Below are 13,765 nucleotides of genomic sequence, written 5' to 3'. Positions count from 1 at the left end.
TGTTTTGTCTGGTAAACTTCATGTCATTTGTAAATATGCATCCTTTCCTGTCATTCAGACCTGCAACACATTTAAAAAAAAGTTGGGACAGTAAAGCATTTACCACTTTGTAATGTTGCCATTCCTTTTCACAACACTTAAAGCTACACTATGTAACTTTTCCGTCCACTAGAGGTCGCCTGTTCAAAACAAAGGCGTAGTTTGATGACGCCACGTTTGAGCGCAGAATCTCGGGACATGTGGTCTTCACCTCACAGCCGGTGGAAAACCGTCAGGAAAGGACTCGGGCAGAAATCATGTTCATGGATGCGATTATTAACATTACTGTAGTGAAGCAGAGCAGGAGCGAGTGTTGTGGAGCTGAGCAAGGCCGCAGGAGCGATTGAAGAGCGGGACTGTTATTATGGCATAGTCGCTGTCAGGACTTTTATTATGACACGGTTGCCGGCAGCACCTCCTCTTCTCCAGTGCTGAGTGTGAGGTAACGCAGCTCTGTTTATCGTATTAGATATATCTGAGTGTGTTGAAAAGGAAGTTATGACGTTCGCTCGGCGGCTGCTATGACACTTGTTCACAATGCAGTGAGAGTAAAGTGTTTCACTGAATAATACCGGAGACGGAGGGTGACGCAGATATGACGCAATCGACAGGCGACTCCCTCACACGCATAGCTCACACGTCCCGGCTCCTTGGTTAAAATAGCAATTTTCTCACGATTTACAAATAGTTGAAAACATTTGGGATATTCTAAGTACTCAACTGAACAAAATATATAACACTGGCCTAGTGGTTTCTGGATGTTTTACTGCAAAAATCCTACATAGTTCACCTTTAAAAGACGTTTAGGGACTGAAGACACCAAGTGATGAAGTGTTTCATGTGTAATTTTGTCCCATTCTTCCTGCAAACAAGTCTTAAGGTGGGCAACAGTACGGGGTCTTCGTTGTCGCATTTTGCGCTTCAAAATGCGCCACACATTCTCTATTGGAGACAGGTTGGGACTGCAGGCAGGCCAGTCAAGTACCCGTACCCTCTTCCTCCGCAGCCAGGACTTTGTAATGTGTGCAGAATGTGGTTTTGCATTGTCTTGTTGAAATATGCATGGACGTCCCTGGAAAAGATGTCTTCTTGAAGGCAGCATAATATGCTCCAAAATCTCTATGTACTTTTCAGCATTAATGGTGCCTTCACAGAAGAGCAAGTTACCTTTGCCAAGGGCACTGACACAACCCCATACCATGACAGACCCTGGCTTTTGGACTTGTTGCTGGTAACAGTCTGGATGATCCTTTTCTTCTTTGGTCCGGAGCACACGGCGTCCATTCCTCCCAAAAAATACCTGAAATACTGATTCATCTGACCACAGTACACGTTTCCACTGTGTGATGGTCCATCCCAGATCGACGGCATAGTCGACGGCGCTTCTGGACACTGTTAACATAGGGCCTCCTTTTGGCACAGTACTGTTTTAACTGGCATTTGTGGATGTAACTACGTATTGTGGTACTTGACAAAGGTTTGCCAAAGTAGTCCTGAGCCCATGTGGTTATATCGCTCATAGATGAATGACGATTCTTGATGCAGTGCCGCCTGAGGGATCACGGTTGTTCAGCCCTTGTCCTTTACGCACTGAAATTTCTCCAGATTCCTTGAATCTTTTAATTATGTTATGCGCTGTTGAATGTGAAATATCCAAATCTCTTCCTATCTTTCTTTGAGGAACATTGTTTTTAAACATTTCAATAATTTTCTCACGTATTTGTTGGCAAACTGGCAATCCTCGGCCCATCTTTGCTCCTAAAGGATTAGACCTTTCTTGGATGCTGCTTTTGTACCAAATCATAATTATAATCACCTGTTGACATCACCTGTTCCAAATCACATCATTATTTAACCATTTTACCTCATTACTAGCCCTAAATTGCTCCTGTCCCAACTTTTTTTAAATGTGTTGCAGGTCTGAATGATAGGAAAGGATGCATATTTACAAATGACATGAAGTTGACCAGACAAAACATGAAATATTTTGTGTTCATATTGTCTGCAATGAAATACAAGTCAAAGTAAATTTAGAAATCACTTCTTTTTTTTGTGTGTGTTTTCCATACTGTCCCAACTTTTTCTGATTTGGGGTTGTAGTTGTGGTATTAGTTCTTACTTTGCTAAATATATATATATATATATTATTTCTGATTATTGCATAGCTTTCTGTCCACCCAATTAGGCTAATAAAGTAATGATTAACCCTTAAATGCATATCTCCGGTCTTTAATAGTCAAAATATTTATTTTGAAAACGTTGAAAATGAGTTTTGAGAATATGCGTGAGATCGCGAATATGAGCCAGATGCTGAATGTACGGGGAAATGAGCTCTGATGAGGACCGTGATGAAGGTATAAAACATCTGCTCAAACTGAACCCTTCCAAACTACAAAAGGTGACGAAATATGTTTTATTTTATTCTTCTGTAATTGTTACTCTAAAATCAGGAGTTTTATATATTATCGCGACAGGTATAGATTTATCCATGCTAGACATAGATTCGGGTCGCTAAAGACCCGAATATGTAAGAATGTTTGGCGAAACAGTCATGCATTTAAGGGTTAAAAAAACACAAATGCTTGATGAAGGGCCCAGCCCGAGGGATAGTGGCGGGAAATATCGGCCTAACCCGGCCTGACCCAAGTTCTGGCTTGGGCTCGGGCAGAGAATCTAAACTCTATGGCACGCCCATAAAAACCGAGCGTTCCAGGAGAGAGGCTCAAAACCAGGGTAGAAAAGATCCTATTACTTATTCATTATGATGTTTTTGAATGTAAAAACCACGCAAACGTTATAAGTTCACCTCAGAAAAGAGTATATAAAAAAAAAAGCCATGACCTCTTTAAACAAGTTCATTTGGGAATTATCCAGTATACATCCCCTAACAGTTACCATCTACAAGGCATAATATGGCTCTGAATTTCTAACTACAGTTCTCATAAAACATTAAAGTTATTGCCTTCTTTATTTCTCAATATCTTTCCTGCAGGTCTCTGTATCCCTCTATTTGTCAAAGATGCCAGGACAACAGATTGTTTTGCGCAAAGCATTGGACAAAAGGCCTTATTGTGAGAGTTCGGGATGATAGAGTGGAAGGGTTGTGACAGGCCAAAAAATGACTTTTTCTTGGGAACGTCTTTCATGTTGTGATGACAGTTTGCCAATATAAACTCTTATTCTATTTGCTAAAGCATTTTTTGCCAGCGTAAATATCGGCTAAACGTCTGTGGTCAGTGTGGATATGTCATCCATTCATAGTATCTCTCAATTTGTTGAAAGTAAAGTTAGTGTGTAGTTTTATTGTGGTATTTGCAGTAATGACAGAGGAGGTGACCTTTGAGCTGGAAAGGTGATTCCAAGTATGGTCGAACGCTTATAAAGCGACAACCGGACTCTGAAAATATGGTACATGTTCATCATGGCTGTCTGACTTCATTAAATTGCATCTGTTTGAGCTGCTGAAATCAATCCATCCATACCGTACATTTTATGGATGACAAATGAGTTTTCAGGACCATTTGCTGACAAAATTGTACATCAAAATGGCTTGCAAGCATATTTTACATTGCACAGTAAAGTGATATCTAGCAAATTAAATATTTTATTACACAATATAACTGACTTTTACGATGTTATTAAATTCCATGACTTCCATGTCCATGTTTTTTGACCACTGGATTAATCATTCATTCAATTTTAGATTCATCCGTTCATTCATTTACATTTATGCATTTGGCAGACGCTTTTATCCAAAGTGACTTACATTGCATTCAAGGTACATATTTAAAAAAATGTGTCAGTTCTTGCTTTCCCTGGGAATCGAACCCATGACCTTGGCGTTGCTAGTGCCACGCTCTATTGTTTGAGCTACAGGAAAGTTTCATTCATTCATAAATTTTTTTTAAAAAAATACAAATCTGAATCAGTTTGACCATTTAATTGAAAAAGACTGACTCAGAATGATTTGCTCACAATTAGAGGTCGGTCGATAGTGGATTTTACCGATACCAATAACAAGGTTGGGCCACACTTGTCAATAACCGATTAATCGACTGATAGTTTTTAAAAAGGATACTGTTCTTTCCCTGCTAATCCCTGCTACTGTAGTTCTGTATTCATACCGTTTCGCTGTCTGTGTTTTAAACGCGCATCTGATGTGGCAGCGCTCTCCATGCAGCGCGCAGTGTTGCCAACTCTCGTGAGACAAATAAGCAAATGCAGCTTCAAAAACAAGCCCAATATTATTATATTATTTATTATCAGATGTGATTTTTACTAAAATCATCAAATTGCAAAAAAAGGCACACAATATCATCCGATCAGCTGTGAGGTGCATAGGTTTGGAGATGGAAAAAGAGAAAAAGTGACGTGAAGGCCAAATATGGTAACCCATAGTGCACACATATTAGGAGCAAGGAGTAGTGAACACACTACAAACTGTGAAAAAGACAAGCCCTGCATCTCAATGGGCATAGCCTACTATCTGCCCTAAATAGTATTGAAAGTTACTAATTTCACACACTATTTAGGATGGATAGTATGCACATTGGGACGCAGGCAAGCACTAAGGGAGCGCTTCACTATATAGCCACATATTTATAATAAAATAATTTGGAACCATATGTTATTATTAGTATACTTGTTTTTTATTAAAGCCTGTAATGATAAATTGTTATTATTAAAAATATTTGTAAAAATTAAATTAGGTGCCTCTCCTCCCTGCTTCTTCTCCATCTCTGTACATCTCTGTTAGTGGCATTGTTTGCTAGGCTAACTACTAGGCTAACTATCATTATAACGTCACATGCCTGCACATTTTTCTTCAATGAGGGGGTGTGTATGAGGACGAATTACTACAGCACTTGTATCATTGCACTGATTGGATATTAGCTGTGAGAAGACAGTGACCGTAAATGTAACAAAATGCTTGTCATACTTTCCTAACAAGCAACCACATTTTTTTAAATAAGCCCCAAAATACGCGACCCGCAACCCGTGATTTTTTAACGTGACTTGTCAAAAAAAGAAGCTCAAAGTCACATGTTATACGCGGACTTGGCAACTATGGCAGCGCGCAGCCTCGTGTTAATCTAAACAACATGAGGCGTCAGTGATAGTTGTTATTTCGCCTCTAGAGGCCGCTCTCGTGCTATATAATGCCAGCAGACCCTTCTCAATGCTCTCGTACTGTGTAATGACAGCGCACCCTTCTAAGCCGCCCCAGCAACGGACGCAACCGGTTTTTGCCGATAACCAATTGTTCCACCAATCATCTATCGGTGCAGATAAATCGGCAAAACTGATTAATCGGTCGACCTCTACTCACAATTACTAAAGTATTTAAACACACATTTAAATTTCTCAGTTATTTTCTTGGTTTTCTATGACCATGGGAATCCTGAGCTCTGCATTTTAGTTAGAAGCAAAGATATACTAGCAGTCAGATGTGTGCCACCCTGCAGTTTACCGTCTCATATTTGCAAGGCAGATACATCTATCACATCCGAGTGTGTGTAAAGCGGCCCTCTTGGCCAGTAAAAGCTGTCCCCCATCTGAACGGGCCACGGACTGAAGGTCTAATGCATCTGTTAGGGAGTTTTTTACTGATCATATGAAACTCAGAGAAGCTGTAATGAGATACAGGAATATGAATGGCCATCTGCCTCCATCTGCCACGACATTCCACAACTCGGATACTCCTCTCCTCGTCTGCCTACGCCGAGAAAACTACACGCACCTCTCGCCGTCTACATGTGCCAAGAAGCTTCCCCAACGTTTCCAACTCACTTCACCAAACTTCTATTCCTCTGCCAAATCCTCGTGGCTGTCAGTGTTAGAGCTACTGAGATGGCATCATGCTGAAATAAAATGCTTAATTAAAGCGGCGGACGGACCTCTGCCAATGTTCCAGAGGACAGTAGATTCTGGATGATGCATTGAGGTTTTTAAGAGGTTTAAACATTTTATCACATAAATGATGTGTCAAAATTGTCACTGTTAAAAAATATGTGCTCGAAGATGGCCGCTCATGGCAGCACACGCTCCCTTGACGATATCACAATGGGTTAGCAAACTTCCGAGCTCTTTGCAAAGTAAGTTGCACGCTTTAAGTGTCCTTGTTGGACCCCTCACTGTGCTTTGGGTGTGGACTGCTTACACTATATGCTAATTGAACACTCGGGTAGTGCGATGTCCTTGTGTATCCAGTCTTTCCTCCTCTGCATTGCAGTTCTTTTTAAGACCCCTCCTGGCCCGGCTCATGCCCCAGTCCTGCTGGCCTCATTAAACAGAGTTTGACGGAGTTCAGGGTTAGACAACCATGTCATGCGGCTGAATCCCGCTGAGCTGGCGGTGTGATGTACCATTCTATGTTTTCCATATTTTGACTCTTATGAAAAGTACTGCGGGTCCGTGGAAGTAAAACACAGTTGGTGGTAATGGGAGCATGAAACTGCAAACACGCGCACACACATACATGGACTTGCTGGAGAGAGAAATGGAGATGGAAAGTTTCGCCTGAAATCAGACATGTGGGCATGAGTCATTGCTGTTTTCTGGGGTCTGCTGGCTGCTCATGTGTTCAGATGATTCAAGTCGCATTTATGTCAAAGTCTAGCCATGCGACATGCGACTGCGTGTGTCTTGTGTGCTTTAGATTCCCTGCTCTCTCTCTCTCTCTTTCCCTGTGAAAGTTCTCTCGCTCGACATCATGGGAACTACTGGAGGTAAGGAGCATTAGCGCATCTTCTACTTCAGTTGTTCAAACTTTCATTCCTGCTTGTGCTTTGAGCATGTCTGAGTTGAGTTGAATTGGGCCGCCATCCAGCCCTGTTTGCACACAGGTCATTTATCTGACAGTATGCACCTATAAAAAAAGGAATGAACAACATGCTGCACAGCCCTTCATGGCATATTCAAATCCCGGCAGAGGCAGGATGCTTTATAGTGTCGGGATTCCACCGGGTGCACCAGTTTCCCCTAGAAAGATGCAGGAATTGAAGACACTAAATTGCCCGTAGGTGTGAGTGACTGATGTTGGGATAGTCTTCAGCATCCCCACATAGGACAAGCAGTTTGGAAAATGTATGTATGGATGGACATGAAATATTGATAACTGGTAGAATGAGCTGCAAAATGAACAAGACTTTTTGCCGATAGGTAAAGGTAAATGCAAAAAGCTGACATTGACACTGAATGCCTAACCACAAAGATCTAGTCTGTCATTCCATTTTCAATTCTGATTTGTTTCTGTGTGTTAATTTTGGTCTGCTGTACATTATTGATAGGGTATGCTCACAGAGAGTGTCAAGCCTTTGATCTAGGGGGTCGTATGTTAAAGATAGCCATTAACAGACTCCCGATGCCACCGGGGACGCATCAAATATTCAGCACTTGTCTGGACATTGGCAAGCATCCTCCCCAGAGGCGTTCGCTTTGTACTGTAGGCACAAAGAGAGAGAGAGATGGAATAAAGAGGGATGGAGGTGGATAGTCCTGAGAGAGACAGAGACAACCTCACACCACCCCCAAGATATAATCAATACCACCCGTCTCGGCAAACAGCTGTCAACAAACTGACCACTTTCACAGCTCCGTCAGAGTTCCCTGCATGTGTGAGGCAGGTGCTTCATGGGGGGTTGTGCTGTCTGTGTTTGACCAGAGCTCTTGCGCAACTCGATTTCTGGAGCATGAAGTGCTTTGGTGTGATGGTGCACGTCTGTGGCCGCCCGGCTGAAAATAATGCCTTCTGTCTGCTGGGTGAAAAAGAGCACGGAAAAGAGGACTCGGGCAACAAACTACAGAGAGGGGATGTCCTAGGGCTGTGCGTTATTGACAAAAAAGGATATCTCGATATTTTCTGGGATTTTCTCGATAACGATAATTAGACGGTATTTTGCTGAGTGTGTTATTGGCAGGTTTAGAACTGCCGTAGTCAGCTGACTCCTAAAGTTTATGATATTCTTCATATTCTGTGTGGGGGTTCAGTTCACAGCAGTGACAGAAATGATCTGTTTTACCTTTATACATTTATTTTTTAAACCTAATTATATGCATGCTTCATCTTTTGTGTCAGTTTCATAAACGTAATAAAAATGAATTATAATAATAAGACACAATAGGGCTGTTGCCAATAAAATTAAATAAGTATCGACAATCATCTTTGCAGTGCAGAGATGCATTTAGATCATTTACACAGACTGTTTAATGCAGCTTAGAGGTGACAAATTAATAACCTGCAGTTATGCATAAATAATGTTTTGATGTTTAAAACATGAAACGTTGAATACTGATATTTTAAATGATTTAAAACATGAAAAGACACCAGTAGGTGGCAACAAGTCACTGTCAATGAGTTTCAACTGATTCATTCAAGATTCACTGTCATTGAGATTCAACTGATTCATTCAAGGAACGAAGCATTTGCAGGGCTCCAGACTGCGACTAAATGATCCATTTTGCGACCTTTTTTCCTGCTGGTGCGACTGAATTTGGTTGGACGTCGTACTGGTGCGACCGCCGCGGTGCCCAACTGATAAGAGCTGCCATTTCTGTTACATATGAGAAACATTGGACGTTTATCAGACATCAGAATAGACATCGCAGCGCCAGCTCATACATGGGCCGATCTCGATCACGCAACACCATTACAAAACAGTGCTGGGAGATCCAGTGAGAAAGCATTTGAATTCACCTCAGAATTGATAACATCGCTACTGCGAGACCTAGTGGGAAGCGTTTGTTGCAGAATTCTCCGTTATAAACCACAGATATCAGATCAAACAGAGCTGACGTGGAGACCAGGAGAAACGTTTTGAAACATTACGGGGTTTCAGTTCACAAATCATAAACATTCACCATGAATTTAATGTAGTAACACCCCATGGTATTGTGGAAGAAATAGTCAAATGTTTTTTTCTTCTTTTTATACATTATTCATATCAGGGTTCGCACAACCTTATGAGAGTGAAATTCAAGCACTTTTCAAGTGTTTCACACTTTTTCCAGCAAATTCAAAGCTCTAAATTTTATCCAATTTTAATATTATTTTTAGTGTGATGATTTGTAAAACTAAAAGTTTAAAGGTGCTGGCCACTTTATGGCAAAAAAATAAAAAATAAAAAAAATAATACCACTATAACCAGTAGGTGGTGGCATAGGAACACTTATTTGACTTATTAGACATTTCCACTTCTTAATTTATTGAAAAAAAAAGTAGGAAGTCACAAAGTCTCATGAAAAACTAAAACTTTTCTTCAAATTGTGACTGGATTACACAGAAAATAAGTAAAGAATGTTCCTTTTAGTTCAGTATGATACTATAGAAGAACAATAGTACATTTAATAAGAGTGGAATATTACAATTTTCCTTATAAAAATGTGTTTTTTGCACATTACTGTTGTTAATAAAAGTAAATTTTTTCTGCATAACAATTCAAGCTCAGCGCTTCACTGTTTAAATTTCCAATAAACAAACATGTATTATTATTAGTAACTGCACTTATTAACAAAACAATGCAAAACAATAGTAATTTTATGATTAAATTAACCTTATGATACATTTTCCTCCAGCGCCACCATCTGTAGAACTTAGTGGCGCTGGAGGAAAATTTATCATAAGGTTAATTATGCCACTGCTCTCAAATGTTAGTCTGGAGCCCTGATTTGAGTATCTTAGGCTGAATCCAAAATCACCCCCTATACCCTCAAATAGGGCATTATTTGAGGGTTCAGCCGTTTGTAGCTGTGTCCGAAACCATAGTGGTCATTATTGAGTGCACTCTTTCAATCCCACATTGCACCGCATGTACATACAACGACTATCCAAATTCACACACTCGTTTTCATTCACTCCTTCAAGTGAACTTTATTAGTGGACTAACGTAGGGAATAGTGAATGAGGGTTTAGGGGGCGATTTCGGAATCAGCCATTGTCTATCTTAGTCAGTGAATCATTGATTCAACTGATTCATTCAAACTGCTGATTCATTCAGTAAAAAAACACCGCCAATTACAGTGCTGTGGCTTTGTTTTAAACTATTTTCGGTGGCGAAGAGCAAAAAAAGGCAGTCTAAAATGTAAGTCACTTAACTTCTTAGTAAACTTGCATAAAATCAATATCACATTTGTTATCATGCTCATACCTGGAGAAAAACTGCACTTTTTGTATGATATTTATTCACTATATTAAATTATATAAATATAGAGTAAATCACACAGTGAACGCTTGCACTCTATAGGTTCTTTCACACTGGACGTGATTTTGACGCGAGAATAATTCACACAATGGTTTTATCTTTTGATCAGCTGTTTGTGTAATGAGTGCTTCCAGACCGAACGCGAATGTGCTGCGGCGAAAAAACAACGTTTATTTTTTCCGCTTCGATGCCGATTTTTTTTTTAACTCTAGCGGCGACAGAAAAGACTTCAACAAATCACATACAAGGAAACAAAGGTGATGAAATGCCCAGTTGATGTCACTAGCCATTCAATCAACATTCACCTTTGCCAGGTGTCGCATTTCTCACGAGATTACAGCGTTAGTTGTAGTTACAGCTGTACAGATGCAGCTGTGTTTGCCCACTGTAGGCTACAGACAACGATAACATAACCTTTTGAGTTAACACTCGTAGATTTTTTTCTAAACCTTGGGTCCGCGACTATAGAAAGTGAATGTGTTTCCGTCAGTACGTCTGTGGCACTTAAATGTTTACATTTTGACTCAACTGGAAACATAGCTGGAAACACAGCTGCTCCGAATCGATTGTTTCCTGAAGTGTGTGGTTTGTCTCGTCAGATGCGCTGCTACTGTCTCTGGAGGAGCTCCTAAAATTGTCCCACGGACATTCGAAAGTCAGTGCGGAACCGGCCATGATAAAGTTTTAGCTCCTGTACAAGATTAACAAACTCCCCCCTTCAGACTCTGTTCTTTAAGACTGGTGCACCCAAAGCCTTCTTTCCGGTCTTTTAAAGAAAATGAAAAGCTCGTCTTCACTGGATGAGGAAGTGTCCGTGTTTTCTCAGCTGTCGGCACGAACGTTTTGGAATGTTGGAGCTCTGAAAAGTCAGAGACGTCGCAAATTCAAACGAAATATTATCTTTTTCGCTTCTATTTTTCGTTACGCATCCGGTGTGAAAGGTCTGATCTACGGCTTAGTCTGATCTACAAGACTACATCACGTAGTGAATGCATGCACTCTCTGGGTGTTGTCTGGGTGTTATACTCGATAATATCAGATCACACAAAGTTAAAACAACAATTACGATATTATCGCTCACGACATATATCGCACACCCGTAGGATGACCTCTGACCATCAACTGGACTCTTTGAGGAACTCTTAACTTCCTGATGCTCTTGAGCATGCGTGCAAACACACTAACGCTCAAAAGCACTGCCAAGTTCCTATCCTCCAGATGCAGTCCTGACAGGCCCATATGGGCAAGAACTCACCGTCACCCTCCTATGTCTACCTCTCACCTTGGAATAGTGCTGCGAATAAGGACATTTCCAAACTGTACTGAGACATACAGTATGCAACTAAAAGTGTGACCATACGTTCACAATGACAGCGACTGAATCGCTGGAGGTCGCCTCCTGTTGGTCACTAGTAGGCATTCTTGCTCGACTGATGTATCCATTTGTACCATGAGGCGCTGGTTCCGGATTGGTAGTCATCGCATCACATTGCTGCGCATTTACATAAAGTTGAACTTTGTTGCATCGGCAACTGTTGCCGTCAGTCATGTCCTCTTAAAATGCCAACTCACGTTCAAATTCAATGACTTTTCGTTGCTTTGTCAGGATAAACGGCCATTGTGAAAACAATTTGTCAAACATAAAAATCACCGTCCCCCTCTACCGCTCGCCTTTGATTAGTGCTGCAGATAAGGAAACTTCCTTACTATACTGAGATATATGCAACTAATATTGTATTGTGTGACCATACGTTCACATGGACTGCGACTGAATCGCTGGAGGTCGCCGTCTGTTGGTCACTATAGGCATTCTTGCTTGACTGATGTATTCATATGTACAGTGCCCTCCACAATTATTGGCACCCCTGTTTAAGATGTGGTCGTGGACTTCAAAAAATTCTCCTTATTTTTTAAACAACATAGAACCCAAATGCAAAAAAAGAGAAAAAGTACAAGTTACATTAACTACATTACTTTGGTGGTAAAAAAAAATCACACATTTAGAAAACAAACAAACAATTGAAATCATGTGTCCCACAATTATTGGCACCCCTAACAATTCCTCTGAAAAATTTAATTGATTTTTTTTTAAATATATTTTTCTGTAGTTGCTAAAGTTGGTCAGGGTATCTAGGAACTTTTAATTAGTAATTCATGACTTCCTGTTTCCCTGGGGTATAAAAATTACGTGACACAGAGGCCTAATTCTCTTACTCATTTGTCAACATGGCAAAGACAAGAGAACACACCATTCAAGTAAGGCAGATGTGTGTCGACCTTCATAAGTCAGGCAATGGCTACAAGAAAATAGCCACTCGCCTTAACTTGCCCGTATCTACAGTCAGAGGAATCATTAAGAAGTTTAAAACAACTGGAACAGTGACAAACAAGGCTGGAAGAGGTCCCAAGTTTATATTGCCACAACGCACAATGAGGAGGATGGTAAGAGAAGTAAAAAAATGTCCTAAGCTCACTGTCACAGAATTGCATCAAAGAGTGGCATCTTGGGGTCACAAAGTCTCCAAAACAACCATCAGACACTCTCTACATGCCAACAAGCTGTTTGGGAGGCATGCAAGAAAAAAGCCTTTTCTCACTAACACTCACAAACGTAAACGTCTGGAGTTTGCTAAGCGATACTGGGACTTCAACTGGGATCGTGTGCTTTGGTCAGATGAGACTAAGATTGAGCTTTTTGGCAACAAACACTCTAAGTGGGTCTGGCCTAAAACAAAAGATGAGTATGCCGAAAAGCACCTCATGCCCACCGTGAAGTATGGTGGAGGATCTGTGATGCTGTGGGCCTGTTTCTCTTCCAAAGGCCCTGGGAACCTTGTTAGGGTGCATGGCATTATGAACGCTTTGCACTACCAGGACATTTTAAATAAAAACCTGATGGCCTCTGCCAGAAAGCTGAAGATGGGTTGTCATTGGGTCTTTCAGCAGGATAATGATCCAAAACATGTGGCAAAATCTACACAAAAATGGTTCAGCAGTCACAAACTCAAAGTCCTCCCATGGCCATCTCAGTCCCCAGACCTCAACCCAATTGAAAACCTGTGGGGCGAGCTAAAGAGGAGAGTGCATAAGAGAGGACCCAGGACACTGGATGATCTAGAAAGATTGTGCAAAGAAGAATGGTCAAAGATCCCTCTCTCTGTGTTCTCCAATCTTGTGAAATGTTATAGGAGGAGATTAAGTGCTGTCTTGTTGGCAAAAGGGGGTTGTACAAAGAATTAACATCAGGGGTGCCAATAATTGTGGGACACATGATTTCAAGTTTTAGTTTTTTTCTAAATGTGTGATTTTTTTTTACCACCAAAGTAATGTAATAAAATGAAAGGTTGGATTTTTGTCTTTTTTTGCATTTGGGTTCTATGTTGTTTAAAAAAAAGGAGAATTTTTAGAAGTCCACGACCACATCTTAAACAGGGGTGCCAATAATTGTGGAGGGCACTGTATCACAAATCACTAGTATTGCTCCACTTTCTGCATTTGTACACTCTAAGAAAAAAAGGTACAAAAAC

This window comes from Gobio gobio, assembly GCF_949357685.1.
Source record: "Gobio gobio genome assembly, chromosome: 9".
Taxonomy (NCBI): Eukaryota; Metazoa; Chordata; class Actinopteri; order Cypriniformes; family Gobionidae; genus Gobio; species Gobio gobio.
This window is presented reverse-complemented; position numbering follows the sequence as displayed.